The following is an 18,579-nucleotide window of genomic DNA, read 5'->3' on the forward strand; positions in this document are numbered from 1 at the left end:
GGGTCCTGGAATGTTTTGTGTCTACACTGGCCCGCCTGGCATCTGACTTCATCTACACTGGCTGGGCAGCACTAGAGTTGAAGATAGAAAGAAACACATTAAGCAACTTTTAATTGTGGATATTTAAAAAACATTTGGTTATCAGATACTTTCCTACTCAAAGATGGTAGGAAACAGGTTCTAATAGGGAGAAGATACAAGAAAGTGGCCTAGTGCACAACGATGCAGGCTTTAGTCACTACAAGTGTAGGGAGGGGAAGATAGGGAAAGAGGAGAATAGTAAAAACATACCACAAGATTAGCAAAATCTTAAAAGTTGATGAGATTGCTGAGCAACAGGAGTTCTCGTACGTGGATGGCGGAAGAGCAAACTGATCAAAAACCTTTAGAGAACTCTTTGGCAGCATCCACAGAAGCTGAACATCCTTATTCAGCAAGCCCCCTCCCAGTCGTAGTCTTCAGCCAGCAGAAGCATATGCCTGCATGAACTAGTGCCCATGTCCGCAAAGAATTAGCCACTTTCTAATCCTTTACCTTGATTTCACAGAGTGTGATACTTTCAATAAGATTCTTAGTGACAGAGAAAGATAGATTAACGTTGCTATTGGAAGGCTCTATTTGTTTTATTTGTTTATTTTTTCTTGCTCACGTTATTAAGAATGGACTCACAGAAATAAACTGCTGGGATTTCAAATCCAGTACTCTATCATGAAGTGCTTGAACACAACAACCATGCCTCACTTCCTTATTGTTCATCCCAAAATCTAGGAAAGTGCAGGCATTTTTCAGGAACTCAATATATAAGTAAGTGCTGAGTATAAGCTTCTCAGATGACAGGCTTACACACTTCATTAACAACCAAAAAGCAAAAAAACAAAACTCAAAGCAAAAACCTTCAAATTTTCCTAAACGAAAATATAAAATTAAAGAGATTTTGTGTATTACAATCATTGTGGTATTTATTAAATGTGCCATAAATATTTTATACCATTTCTACTAGTAATTAATGACTTTTACTATGTTTTTGATGCCTTACAATGACACAAATTATTTGGTGGTAACAATGTATTTTAAATTACCATATTGAATATCCTTTATACTATAACAGAAATTTTGGGGAATGAGGAGAAAATTTGCTCTAGGGTTTTTTATGATGTAAATTTATCATGGGATTCTCTTAAATGATGGGCTTGTCAGGGTAGTTGAATGGGAGGTCTCTGTTTTAGTGGTGCTTTCCCCAACCCCGCTCCCAAAATAGCATCCCTAGTTCATCTATTCTTCTGCAACTTTACACTGTATTACATATTTTTATTTGCCCAAGTTATCTCTCCACTAGTAGAATATAAACTCCTTGAAGACACTTTGTCAATTATGTTCATTGATGTATCTCAAGCTCCTATAAATGCTAGTGACCTAAGAACTTACCCATCAACCCTCAGAATATGTCTCTATCCAGTTTCCTTTAGGGGCCTTGAGATAGGGCTGCTTCCAGCAGCTCTCTAAGTTCTCAGCTATGCTGTTTATTCTCAGTCCTCGGCTGCAGCAACAGCGCTCTTTCTCTTTTCTTTTCTTTCCTTTCTTTCTTTTTTTTTTAAAAAAATTGTGCTTTCAGTTCTAGGATACATGTGCAGAACGTGCAAGTTTGTTGCATAGATATACACATACCATGGTGCCTTGCTGCACGCATCAGCACTTTCTTAGTAGTTGACAGTGCAGATGGTCACAATGCTGGGCTGACCTCTGCTGGCCACCAGGTTGCAAACATGAATGCTAGTGTGTTTCTTCCTCAGGGCCCAGCAGGAAAATTCCTTTGAACTTTGAGCAATTCTTACAGAGAAAGGAGTCTTCTCTCCACCTTTTGTTTAACTATAGTCCTAGAGAGGTAGGATACAGCCAGGCATAGTCTCCCATTATTCCTGATTCCGTTTCTCAAACCACATGCCTGTGGCCCCATCTGACACTCTGGGCTTGATTTCTTGAGGTATGATGATTTTCTTTAAAAGATGCCTCTGCCTTCCCATGAATCTGGTGTTTTTAGAAGCTGTCCAGGCCACTCAATGTCCTATATGTGTTTATACTCCAGTCATTAACAAATTTCATCAAGTTCCTTGCCACTGGGTTTCTCAACCCAGGAGATGTGAATGGACAACTAATTCAAACTCCTGGAGCATTCTATTAGGGTTAAGAATTTCTCATATATACCCTGGCAGTTAGGAGCCTTCTCTGCCCCTAAATATGCTGGGGACATCTTTGGTGTGTTGTGGTGTCTCCTCATCAGTAAATGAGGTTTTAGGTCTGTATCAGCCCAAACAGTAAAAACAGTGGATCACAATCACAAAGATACAACAGAAGAATAGGCAAGACTTCTACTCCAGTGCTCTTTTCCAAGATAATCAGTTCTTGGGAAGGAAATGTAGAGTTCCTATGAATAGATATAAGTGGACTTGTTCTATGCTAAACAGAGCCTATCATGAAGATTCTGTAAGAAATCTCTTCCCTCCTGTCCCCATATTTCAATTCACCACCAGGGGTGTCTCTTTCGGTGTTTGAGTTTCAGTTTATCTGTTCATAAGTTAATAATAATAATACTAATAACCCTTGCTAGTTTGGGGCCTATAATGTGCCACTCAGCTATTTTCATATTACCTCCTTCAGTCCTTAAAACAATGCTGCTGACAGACACTGTGATTCCATGTTTCCCAGATAAGCATGCTGATGCCCACTGATTAAGTCACAATACCAAAGTCACACAATCATCACAGATAGGAGCTGGATATTAGAACCTAGTTCATCTGAATCTGAAGTCTATGCTGTTTCCATTGCTCAATGCTGCCATAGATAATCATGTGTATATAAAGTTTTCCCTGTCTTGTTTCCTGACGTGAAGATAAATGTGACTTTTTAAATTGAAATATGTATCAGCTAGGTAGAAAAAATGACCAAGAAGTACACTAAGCATGTGGAAATTTCAACATGTACATAATTTCTATAAGTATAAATGTCCCCTAGCATTCTGCACTGTGGGTAACTGAGAGGCAGATGACTCAGATTGGGCCATTTGCGTTGTTAAATAATTATTTCTTGCTGTGGTCAGGCTCAATCAGGTCTATGCACAGTTAAGGTACTGCCCAAATGAACGGTGAGGACTTGACATGTGTCGAGAGCCTCTTTTGTGCCAGGGAAAATAGGTAGTACTGATAAAAGGTGTGAGGAACACATTTTAATAAATTGTGACAACTGTCATTGGATCCAAGAAGAGGATCATCAACTCATTCTCTGAAGTGAGAAGCAAGTTAGACATGGCTTCTCAGTAAACGGGTCAGAAGGATCTGACTGCATGAGAAGCTGAGGGAAGCAGTAGGTGAAGAGAGAGAGTTTCCCCCTTAGCACTGTCAAATGAGACCCTGGGTGCCTCTTGAGGGCAGGAGCTTTTTTCTCAGTACCTATTGTATTTCTCACAGTGCCTGGCTCACAAGAGTCTGTCAATGCATACAAAATAGATAGATAGACAAATAGATACAGAGATGTGGATGGATAGATTAATAGGAAGATATAGAAAATAGATGTATGTGTGAGAAAGAGAGATAGAGATGAAGATAGAGATCAATCAACAGATATAGATAGACGATAGATTAGAGAGATAAAGAGATGAGGAAAATGGATAAATAGATATAGATAATAGACGTGTGTGACAGAGATAAAGATACAAATAGATCAATCAGTAGAGATAGATGACACAGAAATAGACACACACACTTATACATGATTTATCTATTCTGTCTCTCTACCTGGATAGATGATGGCTAGATAGATGAATATCAAAATAGGTATATATACAGATTTTCTTCTTTCTGTTGTTACCGCAAGCCTAGAGCGTATTAGGTGCTCAACAAATAACTAAAGTTTAGGAAAATAATTGGTTAATGGCTATGTCTTCTGATAAACCTTGAGCTGTTAGTATTATGCAGTCTCTTTTCGGCACTTCATGCTTTATTCTGTAGCCTGGTGTGGCACCCAGCTCGATGCTACTGTGAGGTGCACACCCAGGGCAAGGGTTTTGGGCAGCCTAGACAGCCCATGTCATCTACATTAAACTCTACTTCCTCTTTACATTGTTTAATTTTAAACACAGCCTGAACATGAGTGAGAAAAACATCTGTAACCTTTTCTAGCAATATCAGAGGATGTCCTTTTTATATTTAGAAGGTGGATGAGATTGAAGTCAAGAAGAGATGCAGGAGAAAATCATATTGTTCACAAGCAACATAATCACTGTGAAAACACAATCATTTTTCCCCCTTTGGAGACCCAGTTACTATATTTTTTTAAAAAGCATTTGTGCAAGAAAAAACAGCTTATTAAAATGCATGAGGTCTAGCTTGCCCATCACCAATATTCAGAGTATTTTTATCTGCTGTCCATACCACAATCTCATATTGACATGTCATGTGGTTCTTCTCAGTTTTTCAAGTATGATACTATGTCCATTTGATTTCTCCATCATCTGCTGACCTACTTCCTGTTACTCACCCAGCAGGCCCTCCTGAGGCAATCTACTGATGCTTTTGTTGGTTCTTCTAGCCCTTTATCTCATAACAGTCTATCAGCTTCACTCCTCCAGAGGGTTTAAATTGCCACCACTGGTCAATAGATGCAACTTCTTATATATCAATACGCCTACTTCCACAAGTAGCTCTTTGACCTCATCTCTCAAATAAATTGGTCTCTCTCTTTTTAACCATTCTGTTCTCTCTGTGATGTCACATGAAATGTGAATTTTCTCTCCCATTGGAGTACTACCTGTGCTTACATTTAATCTCTATTTATTTTCTTCCTACACTTCTACCCCAGAGATTTTCAGAAAGTGAGAAAAGTATTAGAGGTTTGGAAATGAATATACATGTCTCCAAGCTTTTGAAATCTTGTTTCCAAATGTAGAGCTGACTTGATTAGAGAGAAAGAAAAGTATTAGCAATATTCTTAAAGGATGACTTTGCAGTGATAATCTGAATTTCATTCTGTGGGCAGATTTCTTCAATGGTGATTCAGTTATTTATAATAACAACAACTACCTGAAGACCAATAATCATGAAAGAACAGTGATCATTTTTTCATCTGAACACAGTGTAATTGGATTATCTTCAGAGACTCTAAAAATGACAACTTTCCAAACAGCCAGTGTATGTGGCAGATGTAGACCATCCCTGAGCTGTTTCATGAACTATCTTCCTGTCAACAGCAGGCCGAGGGCTGGAAGTCTCCAGAGGAGGACCTGAAGCCCTGAGACTGGCAGCTCTCCTCACTCAGCGGCAGGCCAGGTAGCCCTCATTTCTTTTCCCAGCTCCAGGTCACACATGGTAGAATTTCCACCTAGCCCCCAGAAGTTGTTAGGATCTTGCTTCCCTGGTATTGTCTGGTCTCGAGGAATGGCTGTTTTCTCACATGAAGGGAAGATCTGGGTGGATTGCCTCCCAGAACTTCTGTCTTCCCCTGCATCCGTATTGGTGTGAGGAATCACGGCAGAGTCTGTTGGAACTGTGAACATGTAAGAGGACAGAATATCACTGTTTAAGATGACTGTGTTTTCTCCAAGAAATAGAAAACTATCAGCTGTCTGAAACTAACTTTTAAAATACGAAACAAAAAACAGATTTTTTGTCTCCAAAAGCAGGGAGGGAACCTGAAGCTCGGGGTTTTCTAAAGCTTCTTTGAATTTAATGAAGCGAAACACTGAAGATCACTGGGAAAGAGCGAGTTAAAAGATCATAGTGATATGCTTTCTTACTTAGGAGATTTTGCTAACTACAGCTTATTTTCAGGAGGTGTGCGTATCCTGAGGGTCTCTATTAATTTTTGCTTTTCTGCAGCAATAACATAAAAAAAAATCAAAATACCAGACCACATCAGCACACATACTTTGTTATTTGGAAAGTAAATTCGGCAGAAATAGGAAGAATCATATATATGATATTTTAAAAAGGTGTTTTATTTAAATATTTCATAATGAGGAGAGCCCCAAATAATCAAAATTGGCCTATTTCTATTTTAATTTCCAGCCAACCAAGGAAAGTAGGAATTCGTAGACTTTGGCAAGGATATTTTGAAGTGTGTTGAGGAAGCTTGCGGTGAGTGTGCACTACTCTTCACCCTGGAGTGAAGAATGGACACCCATGGGAACAGCCGTGTGACCATGACGAATGAAGGGTCATGCCCTACCTTATGAAATTGACATCTGGTCCTAGAATTGCACAGTCATTGAAATCAATGTGCAAAACACTGCTAAATCAGAAAGACACTTCAGTGAGACCCTCCCTCTCTGCCCTGTTTAACACCCTACTCCAACATGCCCTGTCCCCTTTCCTACCTGTTTTTCCCTGACACTTCTATAGCCATGTATTCTACGGCCACATGTAGTCACTGTGTATGACACTTATTTACTTATTATCTGCTCACACACTAGAATGTAAATCCTTTCATAAGGGAAGGACTTTTGTTTGTTTTACACATCTGCAGTGACTGCAAAGTGCCTGAAATACAGCAAGCACTCAATGCATATCTGCTGTATCAATGAATGAATGTGCTTTTAATTACATTAGTAAATATTTATAATGAGATAAAAGAGTTCTACTGATATTGCAGTGTAAATATCTTTAATGGCCGGACAAATTATGCAAATTGAATTATAGAAGTTCAGAGCTGAAACAGAAATGAGAAAATTATAAATTTTCCATATGTGAAAACTGAGTTCAATAAAAGCTATAACTTGGCAATGGTCATGTTTGTAGTGCACAACATAATCTAATTCTCCTGAGTCCAAATAAAGCCCCAAATATAACCCATTATTACTATGCATTTGGTTGCCTTACTAATATTAGCATATAGATTATTTGAATGTATATACTTTTAGGCTATGCTATTTGCATGTGTCAGTATTCAACTGTTGTTTATCTACAAAATGTGTATTCCATTTGGCTCATCCTTAAATGTAATGGCTTTATAACTTTATTTTTTATTAATGTTTTGAAAATATTTTTTCATAAATAATGAAGCCTTCAAATACTGGAGGTTTCTGTTGCATTTAATTTCTTTGAAAGTCATAGTCTCTGTTATTTAATAAACAGTATTGTCTTCATGCTTTTGTACTGATATAATAGAGTTCCACAGGCTAGGTAATTTATAATTAACAGAAATGTATTTGACTTATAGTTCTGGAAGTCCAAGATTGAGGGGCTGGCATTAGGTAAGGGCCTTCCTGCTAAGTCATCCCATGGTGGGTAACGAAAGGGCTGAACTTGTCCTTTTATTAAGAACCCACGTCTGAGATACTGAACCTACTCCTGAGATAATGACTTCAATCCACTCATAAGGGCAAATGCCCCGTCACCCAAACACCTCCCACCAGGCCCCAACTCCCAACATGGCTGTGTTGAGGAACAAATTTCCAACACATGAACTTTTGGGAACACATTCAAGTCACAGCGAGTATTATTCTTAAAATATATAAACTAAATATTTAATAAATAAAAATTGTTGGGGAATAAATTATTGTCTTTGGGGCAGAAATTAAATATACACTTTATTTTTTCCATTAATTAAAAGTTTGCAATTCAAGATAATAGATACCTTAAAATTCTATAACTTTCTAAGACAACGTTCAATAGTTTTTATAAATAAACATCATTGTTTAAAAATTTTAGTTTCAAGAACATTTGATTTGTCAACCCATTGAGCCGTGATCACTTATTTATGCAAGGATGCTAATTAAGGGTAGAAGAAGAGGCAATCTACTACTTGTGTGTATATATTTATATTAGCCAAGGAAGTTATTGATTAAATTTTCATATTAACATTATTCACTTTATCCACTGATGATGATATTTAATGTATTTGCTGAATTGCACAGTATTCCATTTAACAAAATCAAACTTTAAGGACTATAGCTTGGATTTCTAGAGCCAAACGATCAAACAGAAAAAGCACAGACAATTTAGCCTAGGGAGAGCCCCAGTGATAGATGAGGCAGACAAGTCAATAAAGAATAATGAGCCATAAGAGAAACAATTGATCATTTCATCTGACTGTTTGATTTAAAATATGCACATGGCTTGGGGGCTCCCTGTCACATTTATACACAGAAACTCCCTTATTTCTTTCACTTTTTCAGCACACATTCATTGGGGGTTTATTAAGTGGCAGTCACTCTGCCTGTCACAAAGACATCTAGAAATTATAGTCAAAGATCTCACTGAGGAGGATTGGGTGTGACCATTTGTGGGCCCCCTTCAACCCACTGTGATACAGCCACCATTCCATGTTTATTGTGTATGTTAGAGACTGCTCTAGGATAGCTACAACAAGAAACTGAGATAAGTGAGGGATTAGGAGCTATAAGAACGGTAACACTGGCCAGGCACGGTGGCTCACGCCTGTAATCCCAGCACTTTGGGAGGCTGAGGTGGGTGAATCACTTAAGGTCAGGAGTTTGAGACCAGCCCGGCCAACATGGCAAAATCCCATCTCTACAAAAAATACAAAAATCAGCCGGGTGTGGTGGTGGGCGCCTGTAGTCCCAGCTACTCGGGAGGCTGAGACACGAGAATCGCTTGAACCCACCAGATGGAGGTTGCAGTGAGCTGAGATGGCACCACTGTACTCCAGCCCGGGTGACAGAGTCAGACCCTGTCTCAAAAAAAAAAAAAATAAAAAAAAAAAAAAGAAAAAGAAAAAGAATAATAACACTGACCGACAAGTCCATGGGCTATTAGAAAAGAAGACTTATGGGGAAATCAGAGTAATGAAGCTTGTGCAGAAAGGCTAAATGGATGAGGTGACTTGAGTGTGCCCCGAAGAAAGAGGATCATTTCCCTGCAGAGAGAAAAAGGAACAGAGAGAAGGAATGGCACATGCAAAACATAAACCAGTGAAAGGGCACGGTGGTAGGGTGCCTTTCAGTGGGCTGGCCCCTGGTCTGTGGTGAGGGAGAATGGTGAAAGACAGACCGAAGAGGTATTTGGAATTTGTCACTGGGACCAAATATTGAGGTTGGGAACAGCCACAGCAGCACTGAGGAGCTAGGAAGCATGGAGAGGCAGACTGCAGGGGATGCAGGCTTCATGGCAAAAACATTGTAACTAAAGGTGAGCTCTGGACAGAGAGCAAACCTCTTGGACTCTCTGCTTCCCAGGTAGAGCTTTCTTCTTCTTTCACTTGAAGCCACTTAAGAGATGGAGCAGCCTCAATGAAGTTAGGGGTATGGGAGAGATCCAAAACAGGTAACAGATTTTTTATTTGAAAAATGTGTAACAAACAAAGTGAGTTGTGATTCATACGTGCATTTGAAGGGGGACAATGCCCATTTTTAGGCAAACTATACTGTGTGATTCTTAAGTTCCCCTAGCAAAATTGTCCTTCTGATAGGGCTTGTGATTTGAACCCTTTCTTCCTGGGAGTAATAAGAGCTTTTCCCATTTTCAGGGCAAGTGCTGTGTTGTGGCACCATCCTTTCCCCTGGTCCAAGTGTTCTCCCCTGGAACATGCAATCCTCACAGTCTGGGAGGCTAGATCAGAGAAGGTGTCTGAGCAGGGCCTGAGCAAAGCAGGTGTCCTGATGTGTCATCCCTTCCCTAGGCACTCTCACTGAAAAACAGAGGGTCACAAACACTGTGTCCAACTCTCCTTTTCAATGTGCTTGTTAAGAACTCTGTGAGCATAAAAACTGGGGCGGAGGGGAAGCTGAATGGTATGAAATCCTGGAAACCAGGAAGCTTCAGGAAATATCTTGTAGGAAAAGGGAGCCTAGGGCCTTTGTTGAAGCTTGCAGCAGGCAGAGGAGCTGTGCAATTCAGCAGGCATGACTCATCAGGCGGTTGCTGGCTCTGAAGACATGGGACTTGAGGCCGAGTCCAAGTTTGGCTAGTACGTTCCCATCCCAGCTGCCAGACCAGAACATCCCTGAGGATATGCTTTCTGGGGGCTGTCAATAATTCACTCCCAGTTTGTTGCTGCAATAAGAAATAACATTTTAGTACATTTTACTCATTTGGAGTTTATGACATCCTTGCACTTAGAGAAGGTGGTATTACTCCCATGTTACAGCTGGTGAAAGGAAGGTTAAGGGAGCATAGCCAGCTGTTCGGCCTCACCTAGCTGGTAAACCGCAGATCTCTAATTTGGGTTTGTGCCTTCTAAGTCATCAATCTCAGGTTCCCCCAATGCTACTACTCTTTCTCTAAGAGCCCTTTTGAGGCTGTGTCTGTCATGGCAACAGAGCTGCAAGGATTGTGGGATGAGTGACAGTTCTGGGCAGGAGGGCCCTCAGAGCAGGGGACAGAGAGTGAGCAGAGGGGAGAGAGACAGAAGGCTCCGAGGAGGTCAGAAGCTGCCAGGAGAGAGATTTCTCCCCAAGTCAGCAACCTTGCAGCACTGGTGTCCATGAGGAGCAACTCAAATTCAGCTAGTTTTAAAATGCTAGAGTCTTCCAGTGTATTAGCAGAATTCTACACAAGAACCTGAGACAAGAAAAGACAGAGGAAAACGACACATATCAACATTCTTGGGATCACACACCCACTCTCATTCTCCTAACAGTCGTTCAGCTTTTGATTTCATCATTGACCAATTCAGCAGAAATTTCTACCCAGAACCAGTGATTTCAGGCCTCTTAAAAACCCATGGTATTTATCTGGGTTTTGTCTTCAGCAGCCTCATCATTGCCTGATTGCCTTGCAGGTCTCGAGGGGAGGCTGGCAGACATGGCAGCGTCTGTATCATAAAGATGGTGTACCTTTCTCTCTCCTAATTTCCCTTTGGCTTTCATCTAGTGCTTGAAGGTAAAATATGCTGTAGAACATTATGTACAGTATGTTTTCATTTCTTTAAAAACACAACACAACAAAGCAACTTGTATATGCACAGAAACTACCGGGGAATCAGGTCAACAGGGCTTCACTCCACAGCTGCAGCTGGGGATTGGGATGCTGCTGGCTGGTGGGGGCGGGGGAGTCTCACGTTTTCTTTTATATATTTTATTCTGTATTTTTTTTAAAACTTGAATTACATAATAAAGTAACACTTTATGAAGTAAAGGGAAAATCCACTTAGATATATGAAACTTTTAAAAAATAGAACTTTAAAATTAAATAAAACTGATTGAATTCTTTTACATTTGCATCTCAGCATCACCCAATATACCTTTGTAACAGACATGCATATGTACCCCCTGAACCTGTAATAAAAGTTGGAAAAAAAATTAAATGTCCTTCTCTGAGTGTTGTAGGATATACTGATAGATTCCGGACGCATGTCCAGGTCAGAGTTTGGTTTTCAGATTGGAGATGTCCTGGCTTAAATTGTCTAGTAAGATGGTATCTTTTACTGTTTCTGTGCCATGAAGATGTGTGTAACATACCATCTCCCTCTAGCTCCCACCCCCACCACCATATGAAGGAGCCATTTCGTTATTCGAAGAATACAATCTGAAATGGCTTAAGGGGATTTGATTGGCTAGGAGCTGCCCATGGCAAGCAAAACACATGGAATGTGAAGATATGGAACTGCTAGGAGGACTCCCCAGACACGACTTTATGCAGAGGCTCCTTCTTAGCTGTGGAGGATATGTTCAAAAACCCGCAGTGGATTCCTGAAACCATGGATAGGACTGAGCCTTATAATACACTATGTTTTTTCCTATATTTACATACCTATGATAAAGTTTAATTTGTAAATTACGCATAGCAACAGACTAACAACAATGACTAGTAATAAAATAAAATTATTGTAACAATATGCCAGTATCAGTACCCTGGTGCTTTAGGACCATTATCAGGTAAAGTAAGAGCAACTTGCACACAAGCACTGTGATACCGTGACAGTTCATCTGAAAATGAGACCGATCTGCAAAGGACAGGTTTCATCACACTGACAGATGCAGGAGGCTGATAAGGGGAGTCCCTTGAGGATCTCTGACCCACCCAACAAGTGTTTACATCAGATACTTTTGTTCAGATGAGTAATCCTGCCCAAGGTCTTGTCTGCGCATGCCTAGAATGGACTGGGGACTCCCCCGCAGTGGGAGGATGGGGTGGAGCGATGGGAAGTTCATGCCTTGTGCAGGGGGAAGAGCCAGGCCTCTTCAGCTAGTGTGTGGTGGCTGGTATTCAATCTGTAAGGTGGGATCCCATTGGCAGAACTCCCTCTCACTTTGCTGAGTGTTTTCTTTATGCTCTCCTCACCCTTCAATGTGTCCACATGCCTAATTTTTTCTGGTCATGACACAAAAACCTGGCTTTAGCAGGACTAAGGAGCAAAAATTCTGCATCATTTAGATGGCCCATATGGGGACATGAGGAAGGATATGTAAGGTGCGGACCAAAAAATCTTTTTCCCTTTTATTGCTAAGCCTTTTTGTCCTTGGACTTCTTCTGAGGGTAGAGGAAACTGCTCCCGCCACTGTCCATATCAATCTCAGGGATTGGGAATAGAAGTATTGGTCCAACTCAGCCTTTCCATGGGATATTCCTTCTTTTTTTCGGGATGGACAGGTGAGCAGCGGATATGGCCCAACATCCCTGCATGGCAGACTCACCATCGTTCCCTTTCACGTGTCCGTGGAGTCTTCCCCTCCAAGTCTTCCCCTCCCCTGACTGAGAAGTCCAGCTTCATCTGAGGGCAATTAAGTTTTTCTCCCTGTTGGAGGAGACCAGTTGCCTAAGAATAACAGGTTATTGCTCCAAGCGTCTTTCCAACCCTGCTCTTTAAGCCTTTTTTTTATTGTTTGTTTTATTTTTTTAACCCAGTTAGCAGTTAATACAGCCTTGCACTCTAAGTTTTTTTTTTTCTTTTCTCCCCCAGGTCAGGAGTTAACTTTTAAGGGATAACTTTTTCTGTTTAGAAAATATTTTACTAGGCCAGGACCCCAATTATCACTGTTTATATTCTCTGTACACAGTGACATTGTTTTTCGTGAAATTGGTCTTAAGCTGTAGCCAATCTGGTGTGCTTCACATGTCTTTCTGTATAATCAGTAGCAACCTTTGCTGTAGGCCTCCAACTTGTTTTATGTCTTTGGGAGTGTGACCTGTAATCATGTGGCAATACTTTGTTTTAGCCTCCACCATTTCACAATGATAGCCCAGGTTCAATCCTGGCTTAAGGAATGAGTTCCTTCTGGTTTGGGATCTGCATGACTGTTGCCATTTATTGATTCTCTTCCCCTCCAAAAACCACCTTGGATTTTCCTTTCTCTAAGCATTTAGTAAAGTTTAAAAGTCAGAAATATTTGGCCACTTAGTACAGCTAAAGTCAGATAATAAGGGATTTAAAAAGATTTTCTTAAAGCACACTCAGCTTAATTAAAGTGGATATGCAAATTATAATATATTTAAAAGGCTTTTATGTTTTTCTCTTGTGGGATCTTGTTTTGCTGGAAAACAGTTTTTACTCAGTCAACTGAATTATTTTTCTCCATTTTGCCTTGCCACTCTTAATACATGCATGAAAGGGGAGAGACCTCTGTTTTCCTCATGGGGTCCCAGGAATTAAAAGCAGATAGATCCCTCTAAAACTCTGTTTTTGTCTTTCAGCTATCCCAGCTATGCCTGTTTATTAGGCCCTAGAGACCACATGTTTTCCTAGTCTTGCTCTTAAAGGGCTCGACCCAGAGGCCAATAATCCAATTAATAGATGGCCAAAAAAAATCTTCTAGCTATTGGATCTTTCTCTGTTGGTCTGTGTAGTTATATATGTGTTGTAGGTGTGCGATATCTATAAAAAAATAGCTCTAATTAATTGACTTAAAGAAGGGAATTTGTAAAGGGAAGATAAAAGTTGTGATACCTTTTAGTTCACATGATTTTAATATTTTAGAAATAAAAGCAACCTTAAAGATTATTGGTAAAATGCAGAAGTTATCAAAATATAAATTTTTGCCTAGGGTTAAAGGATTGTTTTGAATTAGATAGATAAAGGTAAAAGTGCAACAAGCTGTGGAAGGATTGTAAAAATTAATCTTGCAAAAGAAATTCCGTGTGTGAACATATTGACTAAATTCAAAAGGGTATGATATGGTTTTTCTGTAAACTGAGTATTGAAATAAAAGCACAACAAGCTACTCTTAAGGCACTAATCTGCTCTTTGGCAAAATTTGTAAAGAGTTAGAAAATGTTTTTATTTTTAAAAATTTCTGAATCATCATTTTGGCAAAATAAATAATTTATGGCAATCTGGAATTCTATTTCATAACATCAAGAGTTTTAAACCTCTAACACATTTAACAGACTTCCCAAAATCAAACTTCAGTTTCAAAATTGTCTTTCCTGACACCTGGCTTTTGGATGTTACAGAGAGTAAGCAGGATTATTTGACATGTCTAGGTACACAGGATTGCCAAAATGATATTTAATCTTCTTTAGGTTATATTTTAGGGGTAATATTAATATATGTTCCAAAATCATATGGGATTTCTAAAGTTCTAATGTCTGAGTATATGCTGTCAATCACAGTTAAGGTTGTTATGTTAAGTTATTATAAACTACTGAGAAAACCAAATGTCTTTATCAATTGTGTTTCTAACTGTAACTACCCTGAATATTTTGTTTTTCAGAGACCATTCTCTTGTTTTGATCCTCTTCAAAAGATCGTTTATAATCAACTATAGAACTTTGACATGTGCTTTCAAATGCAGGTTTCTGATAACTTTGGAGATTGTGACATTGGAATAAAGGAAAACTGTACAGGACTCATAAAGAGCTGAAGTGTTCATGAATATCAAGCAAAACAAGAGTTACCTGAAGGAACTGAACTAATAGAAATCTGAATTAATCTTTTTGACTTTTGCTTGGAACATTACTGATCCATGTTTTGTTTTTCAGAGTCAAGGAAACTTATCTTGACCTTGAGTAACGTACACTCCTGTGAACAAAATTTGGAGCATATTTACCTCTCTCTCTGTCTGGCTTCTCCAGAATTTGCAAACTAGTTGTGAGTATTCTTAACTTATGGCAATATAGTTGTTTGCGTCAGTGCAATAATAATCCATTTTCTTTTGCAATGGGATGCAATTGGAGAAATTGGTTGTGTCACCAAGGCTTTGGTTGGAATGGTATGCTTTTCTTTAAGCAGTCAAACTTGACTACTAGAGCCGATGCAAGCCCCTTGGTAAAACTGGCCTCATACCCTGACTACACCATCCCTGTACAGGGTTCCTAGTCTGCAGTGAATAGAGAATGTCACTTTCTAACAGGCCCAAGAACCCCGTTTTCTTGGGACCTCAAGAAGAGAGGAGTTTACCCAACTCACAGGTGTTTGAGGGTACCCATCTGTAGCTGGGCTCAGCTTTAAAAATCCTATCTGAGATTCCTTGTGAAACAGTTCCATCAAATCCAATGTAAAAGGCTTATGTAAAAATAATTATTCTTGTGGAACTTTATGCAAATAATCAGGCCAAGTATAAGGCTAAAATCTGTTTTGCAAATAACTCAGCCATATCATGATTTGTTTTTAACAAAAATAGGACTGGAGAGAGAGAGAAATAATGTTTCAAAACTTATGTCACATTTGTCATTAAATTCTAGACTCATTGGTTGCTCTTAAGTTTTTGCCTGCATTTCAGGCTAACCTTCTTTATTCTTGTGAACCAACCAGCAATCTCCAACTGCAGCTCAGAAGGAACAAAAGGAAAAAAAGGGGAAGGGGAATGTAAACATCTGGATCAATATTCTAGTTCTGAGCAATTTTCCTGGAGATCCTGCCAGGTGATGAGAATAAACAGAATACCTATCACCCAGAGGTTTCCATTTTGGGAAAGTAAGGCCAAGGGAGATAACCAAAGCCAAGCCCCATGCACCCAAATCTTGGCAAGCATAATTATAGCCATCAATTATCTGTGCGTGTCACAAGACATCTTTTTCTCTCCCTTATTGGAGGTGGACTCGACTCCACAGCTTCATTTTAGCATTTGGCTTACAATAAGGAGTCCATGCAGCTCCCTCAAAACATATTTTTGGTTCCAAACTCAATTCCAAGCTTTGGGTAGAAGCCTCATGAAAGCAAACTGGATCTGAGGGATCCAGAGGCAGATGATAACTGAAGTTAAAAGGCTCAGTGCAGGTGAGCATGACTGATTCCTATTGATTAAGCCAAACTTCCCATTTCATGGGTAAAGCCATGCTAGTATCCATAACATAAATGAGGTGTAGGGAATTCTAAGGCTACTGAAAGCAGGGGAGGTAGGGCATACAAAGCCCCCTGGCCCCCATTAACATAAGTGAAAGCCTCTTTGATTCCCTGTCGCCCTTGCTGGGACTTGGGGATATAAGAATGGAAGAAAGAAAGAGAAATGACTCACTTTCTCTCCCTCACACACCCTGGGTGTTCGCTAGAAAGAGAAGGGAACCTGAGATGCCTCACTCCCATCTTTCTACATGAATAGCCATTCACCTTCAGCGTGTACCCCTTTCAAATGCATCCTGAACCCCTAGGACTCCTTTGAAAAAAGTGCCTTCTTTTTTCTTTTTCCTCCTCTGTTATCTCTTCACAGATAGGTAATTTTGTCTCCATACTACAGGCCACTCCCCTTGGATACATTCTCCAAACTGGGAAAAGTTAATTTCCCAAACATTAAACTGGTTGGCTTAGGATTGAGCTTAAGGGAAGGAAACCCAGAAGCCTGACATGCTGGCAAAGGGTAAACATTTGTTTTTTACCAGTCAAGCTTTTGGCCTCCCTCCTCCTATGCAAATTGGTAAAAGACCTTGGGACTTTTTTAGCTGTCCTTACCTCACCTTGTTTCGTTTTGATACATCTTTTCTAATAACCCAGTTTGTCTCTTCTCACCTTCAAGCCGTCAAACTTCAAACGATCATGCAAACAGAGCCTCTGACTATGGCCCCTTCTGCTGGGGTACGCTTAGATCAGTCTCCGAGTGAGCTCTGACTGCCATTTGCCCGGAGCAGTGCCTCCTGTCAGCAAGAAGCAGTTAAGATCAGTCTTCATCCTTATCCTTATTCTAATGTACTTCTTCAGAGTGGGGAATGATAGATGCAGGAAGCAGATAACTGGGGGCGGTCCCTGGAGAATCTCCCACCTACCCCACAAGGATTTACATCAGATGTGTTTGTGCAGGTGAGGGACCCTGCCAGGGTCTTGTCTGTGCATGCCTGCAATGAACTGGGGACCCACCTGTGCACTGGGAAGATGGGGTGAAGTCATGGAAAATTCATGCCTTGTGCAGGTGGGAGGAGCCTGCCCTCTTCAGCTCATGTGTGGTGGCCTGGTGTTCAATCTGTGTGGTGGGAGCCCATTAGCAGGGCTCCCTGTTTTTTGTTAAGTTTTTTTTTTGTTTTTTTTTTTTGTTTTTTTTACTTTTCTTTCTTTCCCTTTTTGTCCAATAAATTCTGCTCCCCTCACCCTTCAATGTGAACACTTGCCTAATTTTTCTTGGTTGTAGCTGAATGAAGGAGCAAAAATTCTGCATCAACCCTATGCAGAATGGTGTGCAATTTAAACCACATGAATTGTTTATTTCTGGAATGTTCCATTTAATATTTTAGGACCACAGTTGATCTTGGAATATTACTCTATAACACAACATAAAAATATTGAAAAATAGAGCATATAGCAACCAATACATGGTAAAATCATTCTATTTTCCAACTTCTTCCACCAGAGCTACAATTTTAGCCAGTAATTTCCAAGCTATTAAAGTTTTGGCTTTTGGCTTTACCAATTTTTGTTTCCCTACATGGCATGGGTCTCAACTGTTTAAGTCTCAGAGAAGCTTCCTTGCTGTGTGCCATTCAAACAGAAAGCCAGTGGCTTCATTATGCATATATATACACTATATATAATATATATAATGTATGCATTATATATAATATATAATGTATAAATAATATATAACGTGTATACATATTTTATATATATGGTATAAGGAGGTAATTAACAGAGAAAGTTTAAACATAAGTGTAGCCTTGGAGTCATTTTTTCTGCATTGGAATGCGAATTCTGCCAGCTTTTGCTAGCTGGAAAACCTTGGGCAAGTTACTTAAACATTATTTTCCCACCTGCAAAAATAGATTGCCTTGTTGAGTAAGTTACTGGATGTTTCTAAAGCCATTGCTATGCCTAAGACAGAATGACAAGCATGCCACCACAGCTGTACCCGGCTCCTGACACCTGTGTGTGTCTGATGTGTCACATCTGTCCTCCAGCAGGTTAATTCTACTGGATTCTTAAGGTAAGGCACAGTCTTGCTGTGGTGTTAGTTGTGGAATGAAGTGTTTGTTTGCTTCAAGAATTATGTCAGAAATCGGCAAATTCTAGAATTAATTAAGGATGCCTGAAATAAATATATATTTATATATTTTCCCCACATTTTATCATCTATGAAGTATAGATGAATGTCAGAGTATCAGAGTATAATTATTGTTTCCATTTGTTTTCCTAGTACTACATAAAGTATTACAATAATATTTTTTATAACAGATTACAGGGCAACATTTTCTAAGGAAAATGTATAGAAAGTAAAGCAAAATAAGAACAAAGGCAAAAAACAAACACACAAACAAAAAACTCATAGAATAA

Source organism: Papio anubis, chromosome 4, assembly GCF_008728515.1.
Source record: "Papio anubis isolate 15944 chromosome 4, Panubis1.0, whole genome shotgun sequence".
NCBI lineage: Eukaryota > Metazoa > Chordata > Mammalia > Primates > Cercopithecidae > Papio > Papio anubis.